This window comes from Phyllobates terribilis, unplaced genomic scaffold, assembly GCF_046119375.1.
Source record: "Phyllobates terribilis strain yellow unplaced genomic scaffold, ASM4611937v1 Scaffold_37__1_contigs__length_12642776, whole genome shotgun sequence".
NCBI classification, from domain to species: domain Eukaryota; kingdom Metazoa; phylum Chordata; class Amphibia; order Anura; family Dendrobatidae; genus Phyllobates; species Phyllobates terribilis.
In genome coordinates this window covers 10,914,096-10,941,467 of record NW_027362797.1, presented here as the reverse complement: position 1 = coordinate 10,941,467, position 27,372 = coordinate 10,914,096, and positions in this window count along the sequence as shown.

Sequence of the window (27,372 nt, the reverse complement as noted above, 5' to 3'; positions counted from 1 at the left end):
ACAATTATATAAAACACAACAAAGCAGAATATTAAAATTTCTATATACGCAGCTTTTGGGAGGTTTGGGGTCAAAAAGTGACAAAATAAAAACCGCTACCAAAATTGGTTGTTAAAAATTGCATTAAACACTTGAAATACAGGGCGTTATAAAACTCTTGAAGGAATTCAATTGGGGAAAATTGGTCATTGGAAAGGCGGCAAAAACATATTTACAATAAATATTTTCAGTGACTTTGTGGTGTATGTAAAAGTCGCTAGCCACAATCCAACTAGACTGTTTCTGTCCTCACTCAATACACTTGCATTGAGCAAGGCAGAGCCCACCTAGTCAGATTGTGGCCAGGAGTATGCACATCTAAAACTTGTGGTCACATGACCGCCGTTCTATAGGCTCATCACACTTTTTTTGCATAAATTTATATTGAGGCCCCTCCTGTAGTATCATCACTGTGGTAGATCGCTCACTTAGCTGCACATGGAGGTAGACACAAGTAAGCTGTCTCTTTAAATCTCTTGTTGGTTTATTAAAATGCGGCATAAACCAACATTGAGTCCATAAAAATAATCACGGCCCTTTGGTCAAAATAGGAAAGCAAACAAAGCAAAAGTGGTCATGCAAAACACAGTCCTTGTGTTAGCAGGGGTCCGCCTGCCCAGAGTTTAGCAACTCCACATGGTTCAGGTCAGCTAGACACAATCATGTCTGGAGTTAGCATCCCCAGACTTACTGAACTGAATGCCTCAACAGGTCGAACATTTAAACCCAAGACCACACCCTGGGGTGGAGATATGGTGAACAACCTCCCACCCGCTCTATAGTCGTTCACCAAAAAAAATGGGCCTTTTAAATATGGCTGATTAATCCTCTCAGCAAATAGCATGCAGGAGAAGACTTCCAGGTTTCACATCACTGAAACTAATAGCCTCAGTGAAACATATCTCCCTCCAGCACTCTGCCAGTGACTTTGTCACATCACATATAGAGTCTCCCCTACAGTGTAATCACATATAGAGCCACCTGTAATGTAATCACATATAGAGCCCCCCATAATATAATAACATATAGAGCCCCCCATATTGTAATCACATATAGATGTGTGGCACCCCAGGAGTCCGGTTGCCACAGTGGCATTGGCTCCCTCACAGAGGGTGATGTTATGCCTGGAAGCAAGGAGGGGTCCCCTAATCAGGTTTGCCAGCATACAACACTTTCCTGGCTCCAGACCAGAAATGGGAGCCCCTCCCCTTTACACTGGAATCTGGAGGCGGGGTTAGTAAGCGTGAGTTGAGAGGAGTTGGAGAAAAAATCCAAATCTACTAACCTTGAGGTAATTAACCTTTCTACACATGCTTTGTCCGATAACCAACGAGAGGTTCTTGCTTTGGGTTTAACGTTTGTGCCGACTAATAACTATAATTTCTTTACAGTACTGAAGGATCTACAATTATTTCTTAGAAAGGTGATTCTACGGAAATTGCACACCAAACCCTTGTCGGACATCCACCTGAATACCACTATGGAAAAAGAGGCCCTGTCAGCTCTAGAGGAATTGGAGAGTGAAAATATCTCAACCCAGAAAGGTAATTTCCCCTGTTCGGTTCTGGCTAGATCTACGACTTTCCCTCCCTTTCTCCTCTGCCCACAAGTAGAGATATTTAACAAACTCGTTAGTAATGACCTGAGGACATTGCCAGGGGGACCTAAACATGATAATCTCACTGTTGGTCAGGGCACTTAGCGAGCTACAGTCGCTTAAGGATGTAGTATTCAAACCTGCGGATAAGGGAGGGAACGTGGTGATCTGGCCAGTTGCGAAATACGAGAAAGAAGCCTTTAGACAACTTAGGGACCGGTCTTCATACATCACTCTACCTAACAATCCCTTGACAGCTTTCAGGGCGGATCTTTTTGACATTCTTGAGCGGGCCTATGAACAAGGTATTATACCAAAAAAAATCTTTGATGGCCTATGTGTCAAATGCCCAGTTATTCCCACTTTCTATTTACTCCCGAAAGTGCATAAGAATCTTAGGGAACCACCGGGGCGTCCCATTGTCTCTGGCATTGGAGGGCTGTGTGATCCCATTTGTAAATTCATCGAATATTATTTACATCCACTTGTTGAGACCCTGCCCTCCTATGTCAGGGACACTGGTGACGTCCTTAGGAAAGTTGATGGTTTATACCTTGACTCAGGTAGTCTTCTAGTGGCCATTGACGTTGAGTCATTATATACTAGTATTGACCATGTGGATGGACTACGGGCCGCGGCGTTCTTTCTCGAGACTAGCAGTCTAGATGTCTCTCTCCGTGCACTGATCCTGGAATTATTAGAGTTCATATTGACTCATAATTTCTTCACATTTAAAGATAGATTTTTTCTTCAGAAGCGGGGCACTGCGATGGGCGCGGCGTGCGCGCCGTCCTGCGCTAACCTCTTTCTCGGGCTTTGGGAGAGGGAGGTTTTCGGGGGGGGGGGGCGCGTGCGCCGCTACCCATGCGCAGTGCTGGTATAGATATATAGATGATATCTTTATCATTTGGCAAGGTCCCGAGAGTGAGCTTCATGATTTTATCTCTTCTCTGAATTCAAACGACCTAAATATTAGACTTACTTACACTTGGGATTCGACCCATATTGATTTTTTGGATATTGGGATTACTGTCCAACAGGATGGCCTAGTGCTGACTGATGTTTTTCGCAAAAAGACATCAGTGAATGCATTACTTCATGCAACATCTGCGCATATACCGTCTACTATACGGGCCATTCCAGTGGGACAGTATCTCAGAGCAAAGCGCATTTGTTCTACTGATGCGGCGTTTGAGGCTCAGTCTCGGGACCTCCAACAGAGATTCCATGATCGAGGTTACAGTGCACGGAGTATCAAAAGAGGCTATAGACGGGCGAGGAGGACTCCGCTTGATCTCCTAACTAGCGTCAAAAAGTTACCAGAGAAGGATCCCCCCATTAGGTTCATATCGACATATAATAGTCATTGGCATGCGATACGAGGAATTCTCAATAAACATTGGTCAATTCTTAAAACCGAACCTACACTCAATAAGATTCTGCCTGATAGACCATTAATGACGGCCCGGAGGGGTAAAAATCTGAGAGACTCGTTAGTCAGGAGTCATTATGTTGCCCCCACTCCTGCTCCCTTTGGGATGGTCAACAAAAAAAGATGGGGATGTTACCCATGTGGATCTTGTATGGCGTGCAGAAATATAATTCGTACTAAATCATTCTTCGCCAATAATGGCCAAGAATTTAAAATCACGCACTATATTTCTTGCAGCTCTACACACATTGTATATATGGCTACCTGTCCATGTAATCTTAGTTATGTGGGACTTACTTCCCGTGAATTTCGGGTGCGTGTTAGGGAACATATCAGGGACGTGATTGCTGCGTGGGATATCTCTGACGTCTCAACACTCAAGACTATCCCGCGGCACTTCAAGCTGCGCCATAATTGTGATCCCTCATCCCTTATATTCAGGGGTATTGACATGGTACATTTGGGCACGAGAGGGGGTAACTACAAGCGTACTTTGGCGCAGCTTGAGTGCCGCTGGATTGCTATCCTGGACACGGTGACCCCTGGTGGTTTGAACGAAATTAACAGTTTTTCATCATTCTTATAGAGATATCTTTTCCCTTGTTTTTTATGTGGATTTTAACTTCTTTTGTTTATGTTGAAATTTTTCCTTCATAGCTTTGCATCTTGTTATCACCATTTATATGCCTCGACTACCACATGGAACTACTGGACACTCTAGGGATGTAACGATCTCATCAATCAGGAATCAATCACCATATACAAGATTTCAATGATTCAATGGAACGACATTATTGTATCTGTATTGACATTGCATCTGTATATATGTTTATACTGTACTGATGTCTCTCCCGATTAGGGTGACAGTCGTTTTCTTATTGATTCACTGTTTTCCCTCTCTTGTATACTGTGCTTTGTTACATACATTTAGTTGTATCTCTGTGCCCTCACTTCATCCCTTACTTGTCATGGCTGCCGCTGAGCCGCGCATGCGCAGTGCCGTCCTGCTCCGGCCGCGTCCCGTCGGGCTTCCGTACGTCGGGGCTGTGGATGGTGACGTCACTAGTTGCACGTCCCTGCCCATGGTTCCGTCGGGAAACTGGCCGGATGTGACGCGGTGCGGGGGTACGTCCTGTCACTCCGCATGCGCTGCAGTAATCAGCGCTGTCACCTGCATTCAGTCTGTGCTGGAGATAAAATGGTGCTTATTCGTTCCACAACCACCGCCCCCCGAAGAAGCCACGCGAAACGCGCGTCGGGGCTGCAGAGTGGCTTAGTGGTAATTTTTGTACCTTATGGGTGAGCACTCTGGTTCTACTTGTGATCGCTATTTCTGCCTGTTCAACTTCTTTCAGTGACTCTCTATGATTGCTTCTCTCTGTGTGGAGGTACCTACCTTGGGGAGACCATTTTAACTCCATACAGTGCCTCTTGCTACTTTTTTACTGTACACATGTACTATAGACTATGATATGCTATAGTTGAATAGGGTTAGCCAGTTGTTCCCCTAGGACCCACTTATTTATTGCTGCTCTGCACTTGTGTGTATCCTTACCTCATAAGATCTATTTTCTTAACTTTGTTATGTGATTTTATCTTATCTATGAAATAAAGTGTTTTTTATATATTAATATGGATTTACAATTGATTTGGGAAATTACTTCAATTTTGTAGGCTGTATAAAGGAGGACAACGAGGAAGGACCTGGGGAAGGGAGCTGTGAATAAGCTCGCCCCAGAGGGAAGCGCAAGTGAACCGGACACCGGAGTCCGTGGTTGTGGGGCACTGAAGGCCCGGCAGCTGAATCCGGAGGGCAGGAGACTGCAGGTCTCCTGGCACGACCAGGCGCCCGGCGGCACAGCAGCACCATAGGGCCCTGCACCGCCATGTGGGAGCGACACTTAAGGAAGGCCTGAGCTGCCTGCCATACAGGTGAGGAAAAAGATGCTTTACTCAAGGACGAGGGCCGCAGCATAGCTTCAAGCAGCAAGGAATAAAGAGAATAGCGCAGAGGGAAGGCTAACAACTCCACCTGGCGAAGTGGATCCCCAACTTGGTTCCAGGCCGCCCGGACCTCTACTACCAGCTAGTACCCGTGCCCCGGTCAGCTTAACAAACCGCAAGTAAAGATAAGAGGAAACCGCCATTAAGCTGTGGACTGGTCATTATCTGCGCCATCGCCTGCAATACACCGCACCAACAACATCTACCTCCACAATTCTACATATACTGCCCTGGAGCTTAGCTCTGCCTGTGGAGAGGTGAACCAACTCTGCTGCATCACCACCAGCTCCAGTGTATCTGCATCGCAGTGACAGCCCCATATAGCCGCATACCACAGGTGGCATCACGAACATTATCTCCAAAAACTTTATTCACCTTTTACTTTCCCTTTAATTGACCGGGTCACTGCCACTGTGACTTCCCCCAGCATCGACCGGCCCGGCTACCGAGTACCCCATGGCCCAGGGGGCGCGTCAACCTGGCGTCACGAACAGGGTAAACAAAGCCCGGTGTAACCCGGTACTGTGTGCCCTAGAGTTTACTGAACTGTATCATCACGTCATTTGCCATCAGCCGAGGGGAAGCTGGAGGCCCGATCCGAAACCACCGGGTAAGCAATGCCTCTCGCCAGCAGAGCGGCATACTGGTACGTCAACAGAAACCCAGGACCTGGCTGAGGTTCACTAGGGGGGAGGAAGATGCCCAACCTGGGAGAGGATTCAGCCGGGGGCGCAGCCGCCGCCACTGTAATGCCGTTATCAATGCCATATATACCAGGGGCGGCGTGGTTGCCCTAGTGCTCAGGGGCGTCGCATACCCTAAGCGAATTTGAGGAGAGACTGCTCAGTTTGTTTCAAGTGTACCCCCTGTCTGAGGAGCAAAAAGTCAGCATCCTCATAGGCCAGCTAATCGGTGCAGCCCAGAGGGAGGTGAAGTCCCGGGCAGGGACAAAAGCACTGTTAAGGAAATTCTGACCCTATTGAAGGAAACCTTTGACACCCGCACAGCAGCAGAGATTAAAATGAAGTTCTACGGGTGCAAACAAAGGGTGCAGGACAGTGTACGGGACTATGCTCTAAACCTGCAGGAGGAGCTGCGGGCCATTAAACAGGTAGACCCCTACAGTGTGCAAGACAAGGACAGATTGCTAACTGAGCAGTTTATCGAGGGTCTCCTGTCTAACGCTCACCGGACACAACTGCGCATTATGGCTCTGCAAAACCCTGATCTGGACTTTGCGCAATTTAAAGACAGAGCCATCCGGATGCTGCGAGAATCAACCCCAAGTGGCACTGCACCCCTCCAGCACCCAGCTATAACATACCACCAGGAGGTGGCATCCTTTTCCCTGGCACCTGTGGAGGCTGACACGCAGATAACAGAGAAGGATTCCACCGACCAGAGGGAGAAACAGCGATCGCTGCGACCAGGACTGAGAACCCATCTGTTGTCGCTGTCAAAAGGCGGGTCACCTCGCAAGATTCTGCAATTTAAACGAGCAACCCCTGGGGCAGAGGACCAACCCCCAGGAGTAAGATGACCAGACCCACAGAGCTGGCGAGACAAGTACGTGGGGGACGACTGGTCCTATCTGTCGTGCTTGATGGCATCTCGATGAATGCGTTGCTGGAGACTGGTTCCCAGGTGACAACGATGCCACATATCCTTTATAAACGATACTGGACTGATTCAGACATTACCCGCGGTCCAGATGAACATATTAACATCTATGCCAGCAATGGTCAGCCCTTGCCTCAGGTGGGGTATAAAGAGGTGACCATAAAGGTTGGCCGAGTAGAATTGCTATCACAAGGGATGATTATTGTTGATATTGATCACAGAGAAAGCCATCCTATGATAACCTTAGGCACCAATGTGATGGAGAATTGTCTTGGGGAAATTATTGTTTTGTTGCAACAGGTCGCAGAGTCTGCCAGCTCTGGTCAGCAGCGAGTTCTGCAGAAGAAGATCAAACCCCTGATGCAGAGACAACAGGTAGAGCTGTCTGGAGGAGAAGTCGGCAGTGTCAGAATGAGTGATCCATTCCCCATTGCAATGCCCCTAGGAGTGAAATGTTAATATGATGTCGGGCAGCCATAGGTCTCAGGGGTCAAGATTATCAGGCCCTGGTAGAACCCGTGTACTCTGATAGTAGGCCCACCATCTTGACAGACAGAGGGGTAGTCAATGTTCGCAAGGGGACAGTACCAATACGCGTCCTGAATTGTGGGGAGAAAGAGATCCATTTACCCCGGTATGCTACCCTTGTTAAGTTGTTCACTGTCAGTAACAAAGCAATAAAGGCAGTGGAACCCTTGCCTCCGTCCGAACAGACGGAAGACAATGGCCCCAAGGGGCAGATGGAGGATTGGTGTCAGAAGCTACAAGTAGGCACTGACACAGCCCCTTTGCACCAAAAGCATGGAGTATACCGGGTAGTCCAAGAATATGAGCGAGTCTTTAGCAAACACCCACTAGATTTTGAGCAGATAAAAGGGGACCAACATCATATCCCCACAGGAGATCATCCGCCCATTAAAGAGAGGTACCGGCCTGTACCACCAGCTCACTATCAATGTGCCAAAGGACTGTTACGGGAGATGAAGGAGGCTGGGGTGATCAGAGATAGTTGTAGCCCCTGGGCAGCTCCATTAGTCCTCGTTAGAAAGAAAAATGGTACAATGAGGATGTGTGTTGATTATAGGCAGATTAACCGCATTACACATAAGGATGCCTACCCATTACCCAGAATTGAGGAATCACTAGCTGCACTGAGATCCACTATCTATTTCTCCACTTTAGATCTCGTCAGTGGATATTGGCAGGTTTCTGTGGCAGAGGCGGACAGAGAGAAGACCGCATTTACGACACCAATGGGCCTCTGCGAGTTCAACTGCATGCCATTCAGGCTCTGCAACGCCCTGGGACCTTTCCAGCAGTTAATGGAGTGTTGCCTAGGACACAAAAACTTAGAAACCACTCTGCTGTATTTAGATGACATAATTGCCGAGGTGTTCGAAGCCCTATCTGGTTATGGCCTGAAAGTAAAGCCGTGCAAGTACCAACTGTTGAAGCCCAAGGTGCAGTACCTAGGTCATGTGGTAAGCGCCGAAGGTGTAGCACCAGACCCTGAAAAAGTCACCGTGATCAAGGACTGGCCAAGACCCTCCACTATCAAAGAATTGCGGCAGTTCCTCGGGCTAGTAGGCTACTACAGGAGATTCATCAAGGGTTTCACCAAGATAGCAGCATCCATGCAGGACCTCTTAGTGGGCCAGTCAAAGAGGGCCAAGAACCCGAATCCTCCGTTCAAATGGGGTAAAACCAGAAGACAAATCCTTCACTCGACTGAAAGTGGCTCTTACGGGAGATGAAGCCCTGGCCTAACCCGACTATGGCCAACCCTTTATTCTCCATACGGATGCCAGCTACGTGGGATTGGGAGCGATGCTGTCCCAGGTACAGCAGGGCAGAGAGAGAGTGATTGCCTATGCCAGCAGGAAGCTCCGTCCCACGGAAAGGAACCCCGACAACTATAGTTCCTTTAAGTTGGAGTTTTTAGCCACAGTCTGGGCTGTAACAGAGCGCTTCAAACACTACCTCGCCTCCTCCAGATTTACAGTCTTCACGGATAACAACCCGCTGACGCACCTGGAGACTGCAAAGCTTGGTGCCGTAGAACAAAGATGGATGGCTCGACTGTCCAACTACGAGTTTACCATTAAGTATCGGGCAGGGCATAAAAACGCTAATGCTGATCTATGGCACCCCTGAGGGTTCAGTCGCCACAGAGGTACTGCATCTCACCCAGAGGTGTGGTATCTCACTCTCAGGTAAGGAAAGAGTGCTGCCCGGGACCCTAACACCCGCATCCAACACTACACTACTCCAGAGCAGCAGGAGGGGCAAGATGCGTCTCTTTTCCTGCTGAGCCCTGTTCCTGGCTGGAGTGGGGGGAAACAAGTGAGGGGGAACCATGTATTGGGTGTGGGTGGAGGAAGATTAGGGAGCACTTAGAAGGAGGATATAAAAGAGGGAAGCCATCTTGGCAGTGTAGTCAGTCTGAGGAGGACAGTGAGAGGAGCAGGAGCTCTGCAGGAGGAGGGCCTAGCCAGAGAGGCCCAGGACAGACTGAGGAGAAGGAGCAGGAGGAAGAGCTCCAGGAGCGAAGAGGGGATCCCAGGGGTACGGGCAGTGCTGGAGGCCACCTGTACGACCGAATCTACCAGGCGGTGGAGGGATCGAGCTGCAGAGGGGACCGGCCCCTAACTGGTGAGAATTACAAAGTTCAACTAGAAACCGGAGGCTTCTGTACTTTCAGGGTGCAGTTTCTACATCCGCACTCATTCTCTAAAAAGCTAGCCACATAGGATCCAGGGAACTCCAGGTTGCCCAGAAAGGTCCAAGGATACCAGCTTGGGACATTGTTTGCGAGGCGCAGGGCAGGAAGTTTGAGAGCCAGCGCAGAAAGACGGCTGAGAAGGCCATATAGAATGGGGTCCTGTCAAGCACTCTTGAAATACCTGGGGGATTGCTGAACCCCTGCCCGGTGAATGCAGCACAACGTGGGGAGTTATGATCTGCAGTCGTAACCAGGAGCAAAGTGAGAACTGTGAGTAGACCCAGAAGACTGCACCCCACTGTCTCTGTGAATTATTGCTGCGCCATCACCCCCTGCACTACACTGCCCAGCATCATCTACAACAGCTATAACATCTACACTGCCCTGGAGCTAAGCTCTACCTGTGGAAAGCCAAACCAACTCTGCTGCATTAACACAGCTCCAGAGGACCTACTCCGCAGCAGCGGCTCCCTTTAGCCCCATGCCACAGGTGGCGTCACGAACTTTATATAAAAACTATAAATCCCCTGTAAATAACCTCTTTATTAACTGTCCTGGGTCACGGACCGGGTCCCCGCCACTGTGACATCTCCCCTAGCAACGACCGGCCTGGCACCGAGTACCCCACGGCCCAGGGGGGCACGTCATAGATGCGCTGTCTAGGATGCCCAACTTGCCAGATGGGGGAGAAGACCCGGGAGAGCTGGAGGAGATAGAGTTACCGGCTTTCCATCATCACGGGGTGACCCAGTGCTCCCACTGTGTGAGGAACGAGCTCTCCACCAACAGAGAGGCCACGTTTAACCCATTGCCCCACCATGGATGGGCAGAGACTCAGGATAGCATCCCGGCTGTCCACCTAGTAAAGGAGTTGCTGACACAAGCTGACTCACACCTTGATCCAGATGCTCCACAGGAGACCCAACAGTTGTGGAAGGAGAACAGCAAGCGGTTCATCTATGAGGGAAAGCTGTGTCGAAGAAACATCAACTTCCGGACACACAAACTGGTCTGGCAGGTGGTAGTCCCGAAGCGGGATATGCCAATGGTCTTAGAGGCGTACCACGATGGAGCAGGACACTTCGGGTGCAAGAAGTTGGAAGTCCTGATACGTGGGCGATTCTACTGGGCTGGCATGAGGAAAGCAATCGAGAGATGGTGTCGAGAATGTGGTCCATGCAACCTGAGACGGAAAGACCGTGATGGCCAGAGGGCTGCCCTGCAGCCCATAATCACCAAACAACCACTAGAACTGGTAGCCTTGGACCACATGAAGCTAGCCCCAAGCCAGTCAGGCTATGTCTACATTCTCACCATAGTAGACCACTAATCCCGATTCCTGGTAGTAGTGCCAGTGAAAGATCAGACGGCTAAGACCGCAGCCAAAGGGTTTCAACAAAACTTTTGTCGCCCGCACTCTTACCCTGAGCGAGTGCTTACCGACCAAGGCCCAGCTTTGGAAGCAGAAGTGTTTCAAGAATTTTGTAACTTGTATAGCTTCAAGAAAATAAGGACGACGCCATATCATCCCCAGACCAACGGGTATTGCGAGAAAATTAACCAGGTGGTAATAGACCTGTTGAAGACATTGCCCCTTGAGGAACGTAGCCTGTGGCCAGAGAAGTTACCAGATTTGGTGGACTTATACAACCACATCTCAGTGAACTCCACCAACTGTACACCCGCGTACCTGATGAGAGCAAGACCTGGCAAGATACCCATTGACTTAGACATGGGAGTTTTAACACCTGAGATGACATCACCAGATGCAGACTGGGATACGAAGCGGCAGCAACAATACCGCAAGGTGCAAGAATGTGTGGAGAGAAGGTTGTCCCAGGCAAGAGAGGAGAAAACTTATAATCAGCATGCACCTGCAGTTCCCTTGTCACCTGGAGAACAGGTACTCGAAAAGATGAGTTCACAAATTAGATGATCAGTGGGAGGTTGAGCCATACACCGTCTTACCTTCAAATTTTGACAACACCAAGGTGTGCCTCATCAGTAAAGATGGAGGAGAGACGTCAGCGGCAGTCTCAAGAGACTACCTGAAGATTTGCCCTGATCAATTGAGACACAAAGAGGAAGATCAAAACAGCCCCCAGCACACAGAAAAGATGGAAGAGACGGTCCAAACCATCCTTGGAGAATTTCCCCGGTCTTGGACGCAGGTGAATCAAGCAATCGTGGTAGCTGTCTTAACCTTTCCCCAAGTAGCTTCACCGGAAGCCACAGAGATTCTAGAACAGCAGAGAGACCAGTCAGCCCCAGAAACAGATTCTTCATCAGCAGCGGATCAGGAGAATCTACCCCCTGCTAGCGGTGAATCTGTCATACCCATGGTGAGTTTAGGAGTTCGCAGAAGGCGATCTGGTATACCAGTACTACGTAGGTCCACAAGAAGCGTAGTGAATAATGCAACCACCACACCAGCGGTAGACACTAGAGACCCGGGTAGGTCATTGGCAACAACTGTACTGCGTAGATCAACCTGTAGTACCATAGGTCTGCTCCCTGCCCGTTATAGGGACTAAGAAGTAGTAAAATAATAGTATACACTACCATTCTAAAGTTTGGGGTCACCCAGGCAATTTTGTGTTTTCCATGAAAACTCATACTTTAATTTATCAAATGAGTTGCAAAATGATTATAAAATATAGTCCAGACATTGGCAAGGTTGGAAATAATGATTTTTATTTGAAAGAATAATTTTCTCCTTCAAACTTTGCTTTCGTCAAAGAATGCTCCTTTTGCAGCAATTACAGCATTGCAGACCTTTGGCATTCTAGCTGTTAATTTGCTGAGGTAATCTTGAGAAATTTCCCCCCATGCTTCCTGAAGCCCATCACACAAGTTGGATTGGCTTGATGGGTACTTTTTGCGTACCATACGGTCAAGCTGCTTGCACAACAGCTCAATGGGGTTGAGATCTGGTGACTGCGCTGGCCACTCCATTACAGATAGAATACCAGCTGCCTGCTTCTTCCCTAAGTAGTTCATGCATAATTTGGAGGTGTGCTTTGGGTCATTGTCCTGTTGTAGGATGAAATTGGCTCCAATCAAGGGCTGTCCACAGGGTATGGCATGGCGTTGCAAAATGGTGTGATAGCCTTCATTATTCAAAATCCCATTTACCTTGTACAAATCTCCCACTTTACCAGCACCAAAGCAACCCCAGACCATCACATTACCTCCTCTATGCTTGACAGATGGCGTCAGGCACTCTTCCACAATCTTTTCAGTTGTTGTGCGTCTCATAAATGTTCTTCTGTGTGATCCAAACACCTCAAACTTTGATTTATCTGTCCATAAAACTTTTTTCCAATCTTCCTCTGTCCAATGTCTGTGTCCTTTTGCCCATATTAATCTTTTCCTTTTATTAGCCAGTCTCAGATACGGCTTTTTCTTTGCCACTTTGCCCTGAAGGCCAGCATCCTGGAGTCGCCTCTTCACTGTAGACGTTGACACTGGCGTTTTGTGTGTACTATTTAATGAAGGTGCAAGTTGAGGAGCTGTGAGGCGTCGATTTCTCAAACTAGAGACTCTAATGTACTTGTCTTGTTGCTCAGTTGTGCAGCAGGGTCTCCCACTTCTCTTTCTACTCTGGTTAGAGCCTGTTTGTGCTCTCCTCTGAAGGGATTAGTACACACCGTTGTAGGAAATCTTCAGTTTCTTGGAAATTTCTCACATGGAATAGCCTTCATTTCTAAGAACAAGAATAGACTGTTGAGTTTCACATGAAAGTTCTCTTTTTCTGGCCATTTTGAGAGTTTCATAGAACAAGCAAATGTAATGCTCAAGATTCTCAACTAGCTCAAAGCAAGGTCAATTTTATAGCTTCTCAAATCAGTCAAACCATTTTCAGCTGGGCTGACATACTTGTGCAAGGGTTTTCTAGGGTTTTCTAACCATCCATTAGCCTTCTTACACAGTTAACAAACACAATGTACCATTAAAACACTGGAGTGGTGGTTGTTGGAAATGGGCCTCTTTACTCTTATGTAGATATTGCAATAAAAAAAAGACTTTAGCAGCTAGAATAGTCATTTACCACATTAACAACGTATAGGGTGTATTTCTGATTCATTTAATGTTAGTTTCATTGAAAAAAAAAAGTGCTTTTCTTTCAAAAATAATGACATTTCTAAATGACCCCAAACTTTTGAACGGTAGTGTATGTTATATAGTTGTAACCGGTAAGTAATCCTGAGTATATATAGTTATTCAATTTATGGACAAATGGACCACAGGACTAGGTGTGGTCAGGACAATGCTGAATAAAGTTGATTGTTGGCCTTGAAAATAAACCGCAGGGGTGGCCGAAAACCAGGCCCACTAACAGGGTGCCCTAAAGCAGGACGATACACGAAGTGGGTTCAGGTGGTTATCACCAACCAACCTTCAGGTATCCGGGAAAAAGACAATTCCTTGATAGTGGCATAAAGACTAAGCGCCGCAGTGACTGCTACCAATTTTTGTTGGTTTTTTGAGATTTTTGCGACTTTGTAAACTATTTGTAATGTGAATTGTTATTGTTGTTAATTGTTCAATTCAAAAGGTGTCCTCAGTCTGGGAGTACTGAATTTAACTAGGGGGGAATGTGGCACCCCAGGTGTCCGGTTGCCACAGTGGCATTGCCTCCCTCACAGGGGGTGATGCCATGCCTGGAAGCAAGGAGGGTTCCCTAATCAGGTCTACCAGCATACAACACTTTCCTGGTTCCAGACCAGAAAGGGGAGCCCCTCCCCTTTACACTGGAATCTGGAGGCGGGGTTAGTAAGAGTGAGTTGAGAGGAGTTGGAGACAGGAGGACGACGAGGAAGGACCTGGGAAAAGGAGCTGTGAATAAGCTCGCCCCAGAGGGAAGCACAAGTCAACCGGACACTGGATTCCGTGGTTGTGGGGCACTGAAGGCCCAGCAGCTGAATCCGGAGGGCAGGAGACTGCAGATCTCCTGGCCCCACCAGATGCCCGGCGGCACAGCAGCACCATAGGGCCCAGCACCCCCACGTAGGAGCGATACTTAAGGAAGGCCCGAGCTGCCTGCCATACAGGTGAGGAAAAAGAAGTTTTACTCAGGGACGAGGGCCGCAGCATAGCTTCAAGCAGCAGGGTCAAAGAGAATAGCGCAGAGGGAAGGCCTACAACTCCACCTGGCGAGGTGGATCCCCAACTTGCTTCCAGGCCGCCCGGAAAGAGGAAACCGCCATTAAGCTGTGGACTGCTCATTATCTGCGCCATCACCTGCATTACACCGCACCAACAACATCTACCTCCACAATTCTACATATACTGCCCTGGAGCTTAGCTCTGCCTGTGGAGAGCTGAACCAACTCTGCTGCATCACCACCAGCTCCAGTGGACCTGCACCGCAGCAGCGGCCCCATATAGCCGCATATCACAGGTGGCATCACGAGCTTTATCTCTAAAAACTTTATTCCCCTTTTACTTTCTCTTTAATTGACCGCCTTGGGTCACGGACCGGGTCACTGCCACCATGATATCACCCAGCATCGACCGGCCCGGCTACCGAGTACCCCACGGCCCAGAGGGTGCGGCAGATGCCCCTTGTAATTTATTTATTATTTATTTATTTTACTCACTTATATAGCGCCATTAACTCCACAGTGCTTTACAGACATTATGAACACTGGGGGCTCACAATCTAAAATTCCCTATTAATGTGTCTTTAGAGTGTGGGAGAAAGCCGTACAACCGGGAGGAAACCCACACAAACACGGGGAGAACATTCAAACTCCTTGCAGATGTTGTCCTTGGTGGGATTTGAACCCAAGACCCCAGCGCTTCAAGGCTGCAGTGCTAACCACCAACTGTGCTTTAATGTAATCACATATAGAGCCTCTCGTAATGTAATCACATATAGAGCCCCCTGTAATGTAATCACGTATTTGTTAGAACCTTGCTGTTAGGTTTTTTTTCCTTTGCTGGTCACATGACCTTGTTGGCCTATTTAATCCTGCTCCGCCCTTCTGGCTTTGCTGGACTTCATTGTATATCTACTTTCTAGCTAGCCTGTGCTCTGTATCTAACTCTGTTAGTTTGCTTGGTCTGCGGACCTCTATGTTCTATCTATTTTGTTTGTTCGTCTGTCTGCTATTATTTCTGTTAGGAGGTGTCCCATATTCCTCCCAGTCCTTAGTACTTGTAGGGATTCCCTCCCCACATCTATAGGTCTCCGTACAGACTAGATTAGGACTTTAGCAGGTCTGATCGCAGGATCAGGTTCCCTGTTACATCGTAGGGATTCAGCTGAGTCCTATAGTAGGGACAGATCTCCTCTCTTTCCTTAGCTTTGGTAGCAGAACATAACAGTAAGTCCAGCCTGCAAATTCTCTAAGGAAAGATTTTTTTTTTTGTTCCATCATGGTGTCGGTTCAGGATTTGGCTAAACACCTGCAGGGACTCTCTCTGGAAGTGGCCGAGCTCCGTCAGCACGTGAGTAACTGTCCTGGAGCATATTTCTTGGAGCCTAAGGTATGTTTGCCGGATTTATTTTTTGGTGAACATCGAGAATTTTTTTCATTTAAAAATGCTTGCTTATTGTATTTTCGTTTGAGACCCAAGTCCTCTGGGGATGAATCCCAGCGCGTAGGGTTCATAATGTCACTTTTGCGCAAAGAGCCTCAGGAGTGGGCCTTTTCTTTGCAACCTAGTGATACATGCTTCAGATCAGTGGATAGTTTTTTTTCTGCTTTAGGACTATTATATGATGATCCTGACCGTGTGGCATCAGCTGAGACTGAGTTGAGACGTTTAAAACAAGGATCAGGTAATGTCGAAAAATATTGTACTCATTTTCGTCGTTGGTCCACTCAAACAGGGTGGAACGATTCTGCTCTGAAAAGTCTATTTCTTGCTGGGCTCAGTGAAAGGGTTAAAGACCTGCTAATTGCTTATCCTACACCTGAGGATTTGCAACAGGCTATGCAATTAGCTATACGGGTGGATAGAAGACTGCGTGCTAGGGTTAATGAGAGCAAATCCTCTGCTATGTCAGTTTCTGGTTATGATAATGTGTGTACTAACAGTGGTGAACCGATGGAGATTGGATCGGTGGCACCTCGCTCTCAAGAAAAAGACCGTCGTTTTTCGGAAGGCTTCTATTGCGGAAAATCTGGTCATTTGATTAAAGGCTGTGAGCTTCGTATGAAGAAAGAAAAAAAAATGGTCAGTCACGCCCGTATTGCCTGTTTAAATTCCAAGGGTATATTTTTAGCTGCTTCCACGATTGCTCAGGAAAAATTAATGGAATTTCGGGTGTTTGTTGATTGCGGGTCTACACTGAATGTAATTGATGGGGGATTCGTGGAAAAACTCAATTTAAAACCTGAACCTTTATCATTCCCCATTGCTGTGGTTTCTGTGGATGGCTCCCCTTTGAAGAATATTACTCTTAAGGTCAGTGAATTTCCTCTCACTATTAATGGTGTTCACCATGAGAAATTGGATTTGGTAGTGTTGAATAACTTGCCTTCTCCAGTAATATTGGGTTTGCCCTGGTTAAAATTTCACAATCCTGTACTGGATTGGTCTACCAGTGAAATTAAATCCTGGAGCCATAAATGTTATGACAAGTGTTGTAACGGGCGTATTGCAGCTTTGGATAGGGGAGAATTGCCTGTTCCTATTCAGGATTTTTGGAGAGTTTTTTCTGAGAAGGAATCGCAGGTTTTGCCTCCCCATAGAGACTATGATTGTTCTATTGAATTTGTCCCTGGAGCGACTCTTCCTAAAAGTCGTTTATTTAACCTTACTATTCCTGAGAGGAAGGCTTTGGAGGAATACATACAGACAAGTTTGGCCGCCGGTCACATTAGGCCCTCTAAGTCTCCTGTGGCGGTTGGATTTTTTTTTGTAAAAAAAAAGGACGGCGGTTTACGTCCTTGTCTGGATTTTCGTGAGATTAACAAAATTACGGTACGCAATCCTTACCCACTGCCATTGATTCCTGATCTGTTTAACCAGTTATTGGGGGCCAAGTGGTTCTCTAAAATTGACCTTAAGGGGGCATACAATCTGTTGCGCATGAAGGAGGGTGATGAATGGAAGACTGCTTTTAACACTCCTGTGGGTCATTTTGAGAATCTGGTTATGCCTTTTGGTCTTACTAATGCTCCTGCATTTTTTCAGAATCTGATTAATGACATCCTTAGACCTTTGATCGGTAAAAATGTGGTTGTGTATTTGGATGACATTTTGATTTATTCGCCAGATCTGGAGTCTCATTGGCGGAGCGTGCGTGAGGTATTACAGTTATTAATGGACAATTCGCTTTTTGCTAAGCTGGAGAAATGTGAGTTCGCTGTACAGAGAATTAGTTTTTTGGGCTACATTATCTCCAGCAAAGGTTTTGAGATGGATCCGGTTAAGGTTCAGGCTGTGCAGGAATGGCCTAGGCCTATTGGTTTGAAATCGATACAGAGGTTTTTGGGTTTCACCAATTACTACAGAAAATTCATAAAAAAATTTTCTAGTATTGTCAAACCTCTGACTGATCTCACCAGGAAAGGTGCTGATGCGGTTCAGTGGTCTTCTGAGGCCATTGAAGCTTTTGTGTATCTCAAGGAGAGGTTCACCTCTGCTCCCATCCTTATGCAGCCTGATGTTACTAGGCCGTTTTTGGTTGAGGTTGATGCGTCCTCTGTGGGGGTTGGCGCAGTATTGTCTCAGGATAACGGGGATGGATTACATCCCTGTGCCTTTTTTTCAAAAAAATTTTCGGAGACTGAATTGAATTACGATATTGGTAATCGGGAATTATTGGCTATTAAACTCGCATTTGAACACTGGCGCCACTTCTTGGAAGGTGCGGAATTTCCCGTTCAGGTTCTTACGGATCATAAAAATCTGATATATCTTGATGCTGCCAAGCGCCTGAATGCCCGTCAGGCTAGGTGGGCACTGTTTTTCTCGCGGTTTAATTTCTCCGTTACTTACATCCCTGGTACTAAGAATGTTAAGGCGGATGCCTTGTCTCGCAGTTTTTCTCCCATAGTCAGTGCTGAGAAAGAGGAAAACATTTTACAAGAAGGTGTTGTGATAGCTGCTTTAGACTCCGTTTTGGAAGATGAGATTCTTAAAGCTCAGGAGAATGCCCCATCTAACACTCCTCATGGGAGGTTGTTTGTGCCTGGGACCTTTAGGAGAGATTTGTTTGTTGAGTGTCACGAATCTCGGTTGGCAGGTCATCCCGGAATCTCTGAGACTAAGAGACTGGTGGGTCGCAGTTTTTGGTGGCCTGGATGGCAGAAGGAAGTCATTAAGTGGGTGCGCCAATGTACTATATGTGCTAGATCTAAGTCCTCACATACTCCTGCTGCGGGGTTGCTTTGTCCTTTGGAGGTCCCCAGTGCTCCTTGGACACATTTGGCTATGGACTTTATAACTGACCTTCCCCCCCTGAGGGTTTTACTGTCATCTGGGTGGTCGTGGACCGTTTTAGCAAGATGTGCCACTTGGTTCCCTTCGTCAAACTGCCCTGCGCTAAAACTCTCGCTAAGGCCTTTGTCAAGGAAATTGTCAGACTTCATGGCGTTCCTACTGACATTGTTTCTGATAGGGGTCCTCAGTTCGTGGCTCGTTTTTGGCGTGCCTTTTGTGACAGGTTGGGAATTCATTTGTCGTTTTCGTCCGGATATCATCCTGAATCTAATGGCCAGACAGAAAGGAAAAACCAGGATGTTGAGCAGTTCTTGCGTTGTTTTGTGGCAGACAATCAAGAGGGGTGGTCTGAGTTTCTGCCACTTGCCGAATTTGCTCTGAACAATCATACATCTTCTTCTGCTGGTTGTTCGCCTTTTTTTTGTTGTTCTGGGAGACATCCGTCGTTTGGGTCGTTCTCCAAGTTGGGATCTGCCGTGCCTGAGGAGGAGAATTTTTCCGGTGATTTGGAAAGAGTTTGGACGGATGTGCGTGGTAATCTTCAGGAGGCCAACAGAAAATCTAAAGACTACTTTGATAGGAAACGACAGGAGGTTTTGTTCGCTGTTGGTGACATGGTTTGGTTGTCCTCTAGGAATCTGCGGTTGAGGATTCCTTCTAAGAAATTGGGTCCCAAGTTTGTAGGGCCCTTTAAGGTGCTTCAGGTTGTCAACCAATCTGCTGTTAGGTTGGAGGTTCCTACCTCCTGGAGAATTAATCCGGTCTTTCATGTCTCTCTGTTAAAAAAAGCTGTTGTGTCGGATGGTGACGCCTCTGCCTCTGTTCCTCCGGTGGTGGAGGACGGGGAATATGAAATTTCTCGTATCCTTGACTCTAGACGGTATAGAGGTAGTTTGCAGTATCTTGTGGCCTGGAAAGGTTTCGGACCCGAGGATAACTCTTGGGTGAGGTCAGATGATGTTTCCGCGTCCAGACTTATCAGAGCGTTTCACAGGAGATTTCCTGATAAGCCTGGTCCTAGGGGATCCAGAGGATCCTCTTAGAAGGGGGGGTACTGTTAGAACCTTGCTGTTAGGTTTTTTTTCCTTTGCTGGTCACATGACCTTGTTGGCCTATTTAATCCTGCTCCGCCCTTCTGGCTTTGCTGGACTTCATTGTATATCTACTTTCTAGCTAGCCTGTGCTCTGTATCTAACTCTGTTAGTTTGCTTGGTCTGCGGACCTCTATGTTCTATCTATTTTTTTGTTCGTCTGTCTGCTACTATTTCTGTTAGGAGGTGTCCCATATTCCTCCCAGTCCTTAGTACTTGTAGGGATTCCCTCCCCACATCTATAGGTCTCCGTACAGACTAGATTAGGACTTTAGCAGGTCTGATCGCAGGATCAGGTTCCCTGTTACATCGTAGGGATTCAGCTGAGTCCTATAGTAGGGACAGATCTCCTCTCTTTCCTTAGCTTTGGTAGCAGAACATAACAGTATAGAGCCCCCATAATGTAATTGTGGCACCCCAGGGGTCTGGTTGCCACAGTAATAGAAATATTATGTCTGAGAGCAAGTGGGAGGTTTCTCTGGTCAGGAGCCCTAAGCATGCAACACTGACCGCCCAGACCTGGGAGGGGAGGAATCTGCCCTTATAAACTGGGTCTGGGGCTTGATTAGGTCAGTCAGAGCCTGGAGATGGAAAGTGACAACAGGAGCTCTGTAGGAGCAGGAGCGAGTGCCAGAGGCTGGAAGCTAGAAAGCTCGCCTTGGCTGAAGACACTAAACCCGGACACGGAGTCCGAGGCTGTGGGGACATCCAGGTCCAGCAGCAGAATCCAACCCGCAGTGGATTCCATGTCCTCTGGCCATAGAAGCCCGGAGTCACGGTCACAAGCAAGGGACCAGCACCGCAATCGTGAAGCAGAGGCTAACGGAAGGCCCCAAGTCACCGGTCATACGGGTGAGCACCACACGGTATACTCAGGGACGTGGGCTACTTCTACCCGCACACAGCAAGGTAACCAGGAAAGAGTGCAGAGAGACGGGGAGGCCTACAACTCCACCTGGCCAGGGGGAGATCCTGCTAGCTCTCAGACTGACCAGACCTCTACTGCCAACCAGTACTCCCGGGAGGGTCTGCTTTATACCATCAGTAAAGACCCTGAACTGCACCACACGTCTCTGTGTTTCATCGCCGCACCAGCACCATTAGTACTGGGACGCTCACACCATCACTCCCATCATCCACACTAGCTGCCCTGAGGCAATACTTCTCCCGTGGGGAGTTATCCCATACTTGGCTGCGCTTACAACATCAGCCTCAGCGGTCTGCAGCGCAGCGGCGGTCCCCACTGACCGCAATCCACGGGTGGCGTAGTTGGACATTTGTTATTACACTAAGACTGCCACTGGTTTGACCACCCTGAGCCACGGACCGGGTCGCCACCACACGGAGACTACCACCCCCAGCATCCCACCAGAGGCCCGGTTCCGGGTTCCCCACACCGCCCAGGGGGCGCATCATAATCATATATAGAGCCCCCATAATGTAATCACATATAGAGCCCACCATAATGTAATCACATACACACCTGGTCAAAATTGTTGGTACCCCTCGTTTAATGAAAGAAAAACCCACAATGGTCACAGAAATAATTTGAATCTGACAAAAGTAATAATAAATTAAAAATCTATGAAACTGAACAAATGAAAGTCAGACATTGCTTTTCAAGCTTTTCAGGCCTGCTTCCACAGAATTTAAAAAAAAATTAAACTCATGAAATAGATTGCTTTTCAAGCCTGCTTCCACAGAATTTAAAAAAAAATTAAACTCATGAAATAGACCTGGACAGAAATGATGATACCCTTGAAAATAATGTGACAAAAGAGATATGTTAAATCAAGTTGTGTCCACTAATTAGCATCACAGGTGTCTACAATCTTGTAATCAGTCAGTGGGCCTGTATATAGGGCTACAGATACTCACTGTGCTGTTTGGTGACATGTTGTGTACCACACTCAACATGGACCAGAGGAAGCAAAGGAAAGAGTTGTCTCAGGAGATTAGAAAGAAAATTATAGACAAGCATATTAAAGGTAAAGGTTATAAGAACATCTGCAAGCACCTTGATGTTCCTGTGACTACAGTTGCACATATTATTCAGAGATTTAAGATCCATGGGACTGAGCCAACCTCCCTGGACGTGGCCGCAGGAGGAAAATTGATGAAAAATTAAAGAGACAGATAATACGAATGGTAACAGAAGAGCCCAGGAAAACTTCTAAAGAGATTAAAGGTGAACTTCAAGCTCAAGGAACATCAGTGTAAGATCGCACCATCCGTCATTGTTTGATCGAAAGTGGACTTCATGGGAGACGACCAAGGAGAACACCATTGTTGAAAAAAAATCATAAAAAGCCAGACTGGAATTTGCCAAACTACATGTTGACAAGCCACAAAGCTTCTGGGAGAATGTCCTATGGACAGATGATACAAAAATGGAAGTTTTAATAATAACGCTGGCACTCTTGGTACAGGATGACACTGACACTCGGGGTAGAAGATAATGATGCTGGCACTATGGGCACAGGATAATGACGCTGGCACTATGGGCACAGGATAATGACGCCGGCATTTGGGGTACAGGATAATGACGCTGGCACTCTGGGAACAGGATAATGATGCTGGCACTCTGGGCACAGAATAATGACGCTGACATTTGGGGTACAGGATAATGACGCTGGCATCACAGGCCGGCAGCTGATGTCAGCGCGCACATCGCCAGCGTATAACATCACTGCCAGCCTGTGACTGGCTGGCATCTGCGCCTCAGATCGACGAAGGAGAGTCGCCGTTGGAACGGCAACCAGGTAAGGAGAAGCTTTTTTGTAAAGCCGCACTATGAGGGCGGAATGGGAGATGACATGGGGGCAGAATGGAGAGACATGGGGACAAAATGGGAGGTGACGTGGGGACAGAATGGGAGATGACATGGGGGCAGAATGGGAGATGACATGGGGGCAGAATGGGAGATGACATAAGGGCAGAATGGGAGAGACAGGGGCAGAATGGAGGAGACGACATGGGGGCAGAATGGAGAGACATGGGGACAATCTGGATTATGTTGTGACAGTGGACAGGTGAGGGATATGGTTGTTTTTTATTTGTGTTTTTTTCAGGAGACGAGGGCGTCGGGGATTGAGAGAACAATAAAAAAATGATTAAAACCGTGTGTAATTTTATTTCAATAAAATACTTTATTCAGGCCGTGTCTTTATTGAAAAAGCGTTGAAAACTTTACTACGGGGTTACTAACCTGGGATTCATATCAGCCACCAATACAAGGTGGTATTACCTCATTACCCCACTCCTCACCGCTACACGACAGTGGGAAGAACGGAGATAAGCACCAGATTTGGTGCATCTTATGGATGCACCATTCCTGGGACTGCTGAGGGGTGATATTATTAGCCGCGGAGGGGGCTAGTATCCATGGCCCCTTCCCTGGTTATTAATTTCAACCCACAGCTATCTGCTTAGCTTTTTCTGATTATATTTTATAGGGGGAACTGACGTCAATTTTTTTCTGGGGTCCCCCTGTAATCTAGCCAGTAAAGGCTAAGCAAACAGCTGCGAGCTGTTATTAATAGCCAGGGAACATTTTTAGCTAATGGCCCATTCTCCAGCTACTAATATCAGACCCCAGCGGTCGGCTTTCCCTCTGCTGGTATTAAAATGACGCAGGAGCCCACAGCATTTTTTTTTAACGCTATGTGCCCACGATCCGGATATAGCAGCGCTTTGGATGCAGCATATTTTTGACATGGGATTTCTAGAGATCCCATCCACAATATTGTAATATCTGGACGCTGTGGGTTTGATGCTGCATAAACATGCAGCTTCAAACCTGCCACTCCTGACCGTGGCCATGTACCCAAACTCACCCTGCTGCATGTCAATTTCTGTATCGGACACGCTAGTCTCCGCTGCAAATTTTGACCAACTGAAGTGTCATTATATGCGGTCGATTCGCATGTATTAACAACAAAAGTGCAGAATTAGAACACAGCGTTTTGTACGCAGTGAAAATACGCTGCATCCAAAGCGCTGCTTATTGCTGTTAGTGAGGATGTAGCGGCTAACAAAACAGCTGTGAGCTGTTATTAATAGCAGGGAACATGTTTGCCTAATGGCACCTTCCCAGGCTAAAAATAGCAGCTCTCAGCTGCCCCAGAAATGACTTGAATGGAAATGCTAATGAGATTGAGTGTATGGGATTAGCTGACACCGAGCCCTTTTGTTTGGTGATGACAAGGTGTCAATCAGAGCCTTTCATTACTAAAAGCTAATTAAAGTAAATTAAAGAGTTAAATAAACACACACAGATTAAACACTTTATTTGAAGTACAACAGACACATTCTTTAATCATTTAAATTAACCAATATACTCACCCCAGGTCTGACAGTAATCCAAGGGTTGAAGCAATGTCCCACGTTTCTTTTTTCGAATATCTTTATTTAGCTCCAAAAAGCATTCATTCATGTCCAAAAACGCATTAAAAAAACGAATTAAAAACGCATAAAAAACAAGTTAAAATCGCGGCAAAATGCATGTTTTTTCTGCAGTGTTTTTCCTGCCAAGAGATGCAGAAATGCTGCAGAAATTTCTGCATTCAAATCCTGAACGTACACATATAGCCTTATTGTGTGATTGGTAAGGATGTGGTACAGAAGTGGAGTTTTTCCAAGAGTGGATGGTGGGACTATGTAAGGCTCGAGGGGTGGAGGCAGAACTGGGGTGGAGCCTGGGCAGAGTCTCAAGTGACCCAAATTTTTTTTTGAAATTCCTGGTGGCAGCCCTGGCCCTGCATTTCAATCTCGGTTCGATTTATACGGCCGTCTGACTGCACCCTAAGTCTATGTGCACACGATCAGGATTTGAAGCAGAAATTTCCCGAGCATTCCTTGGCAGGAAAAATGCAGTGCATTTTTGAAACATTTTTGATGCATTTTTTTATGCAGTTTTTGAAGCGTTTTTGTACATCAATGAATGCTTTTTGGAGCTAAATAAAGTTATTTGGTGGGACATTGCTTAAACCCTTGGATTACTGTCAGAACTGGGGTGAGTATGTTGGTTAATTAAAATGGTTAAAGAATGTGTCTGTTGTACTTCAAATAAAGTGTTTGCTTTGTGTCTGTGTGTTTATTTAACTCCTTACCTTACTTTAATTAGGTTTGGTCATGAAAAGGTCTGATTGACACATTGTCATCACCAAACAAGAGAGCTAGGTGTCAGCTGATCCCATTCACCCAATCTCCATTAGCATTTCTATTCATGTAATTTATGTGGCAGTTGTGAGCTGTTATTCTTAGCATGGGAAGGTGCTATTTGCAAACATGATCCCTGGCCATTAATAACGACTCACAGCTGTTTCGCTAGCCACTACGTCCTCACAAACAGCAACAAGCAGCGCTTTGGATGCAGCGTATTTTTGTTGCGTCCAAAATGCAATGTTCTAATGCTGCACTTTTGCTGTCGGTACTTGTGAATCCACCGCATATAATGACACTTCAATCGGTCAAAATCTGCAGCAGCGACTAGCGTGTCGGCTACAGAAATTGACATGCTGTGGGTGAGTTTGAGTAGGTGGCCACGGTCAGGAGCCGCTGCAGGTTTGAAGCTGCGTGTTTATACAACATCAAACCTGCAGCATCCAGATGTTACAGCATAGTGGATGGGATCTCTAGAAATCCCATGTCCACTATGCATGCATCAGAGGCTGCAAATCACCCGTGAATACTGACATGCAGCGCGTCTTTCAGGACCGCAGCATGTCAAAGTCCCCAGTCTCCACAAAAGAAATTTGACCACTAGAATGTATTGAATGCGGTGAATACGCATGGTTCAGTGAACACATGTGAATTCACCTGCGTTCAATAAAATGCCACGTTTTGGACGCAGCAAAAATATGCGTCCAGAGCACAGTTACGTCCGGATCGTGGGTACAAATGTAAAAAAAAATGCTGTGGGCTCCTGCGTCATTTTTATAACCAGCAGAGGGAAAGCTGACTGCTGGGGGCTGACATTAGTAGCCGGGAAAGGGGCCATTAGCCAACAATGTTCTCTGGCTATTAATATCAGCCCACTGCTGTTTGTTTAGCCTTTACTGGATAGATTACAGGGGGACCCCAGAAAAATTTGACGCAGGGTCCCCCTATAAACTATAACAAGAAAAGCATAAACAGACAGCTGCAGGTTGATATTAATAGCCAGGGAAGGGGCCATGAATACTATCCCCCTCTGCGGCTAATAATATCACCCCTCAGCAGTCCCAGAAATGGTGCATCCATAAGATGCGCCAGATCTGGCGCTTAACCTCCCCTCTTCCAACTGCAGTGTAGCGGTGGCGAATGGGGTAATAGGGTTGGGGTTCACATCAGCCTTGTATTGCATACTGTATTGTATAGTAAAGTTGTCGCCGCTTTTCCAATAAAGACACGGCCAAAATAAAGTATTTGAATGAAATAAAAAACAAGTTTTTTTTTTAAAATAAATTATTGTGCGCACAGTTCCCGAACTCCCTCGATCTTCTGTAAAAAAAGTAAAACAACTATATCCCTCACCTGTCCGCCGTCACGGTGTAGTACACAATTACCGCGGTCACGATTGTCCCTCGGCGATCCGGGTAACTTCTACAGCAGTGACATCAGCAATCACTGATGTCACTGCTGTAGAAGACAGCAATGTATACTGACAAGAGTGACTCCTGTCAGTGTACATGCTTCTGCAGTAGTGAGATCACTGGGGTTCATCAGCTGAAAATCAGCTGATCAGCCTCGGTGACCTCAGCATCAGTACTTGTGGGAACATTCTTCAGAATGTTCCCACGCAGCACCGTGCAGGTCCTGGCAGCGCAGTGTACCGTCGGCCGCCGGGAGGATGACATCGCGAGGACCGAGGACCAGGAGGACACCGAGGGGCGCCGGACAGGTGAGTATAGTGTTTTTTTTGTTTTTTTTTACTTTTTTTCCCACCACGCGCAGTCCTGGCTCAGTTGTGGAGACTACTGCTCCACTCACCCATGCCGCTCTTGCTGTTATCAGCGGGAGAGGCGGTCGGATGAGGGGATTAGTAGTCGTCCCCAGCCGACCCGGGTACCACTCGCGTTTCCACAGCCCATTGACTTTAATTGAACCGCAGCAAATCTGCAGGTATAAATATACCTGCGGATTTTTCATGCGTTTTCGAGCCAAAAAAACGCCGCGAAAATGCATGAAAAACGCTACGTGTGCACTGAAGGTGACTGTGATGTACAATTACTGTAGTTTGCATTAAAGGTTTCTTTGATGAAAAGATGTTATCACTGATCCATAGGTTAGGTAGGTGATGACTTATTGATCAGTGGAATCTGAGCATTGGAAACCACACAAATCAGAAGAATGGGGAACTTTTATCCCTGACCGGGCACTTTTATCCTCATTTTAAAATAAAGCGACAGGTGGGATGCCTAACCGCAGCTCCATTCATCCTCTTTGGGAGCTTCCAGAAAAATCCAAGTGCAGCCACTGAGGG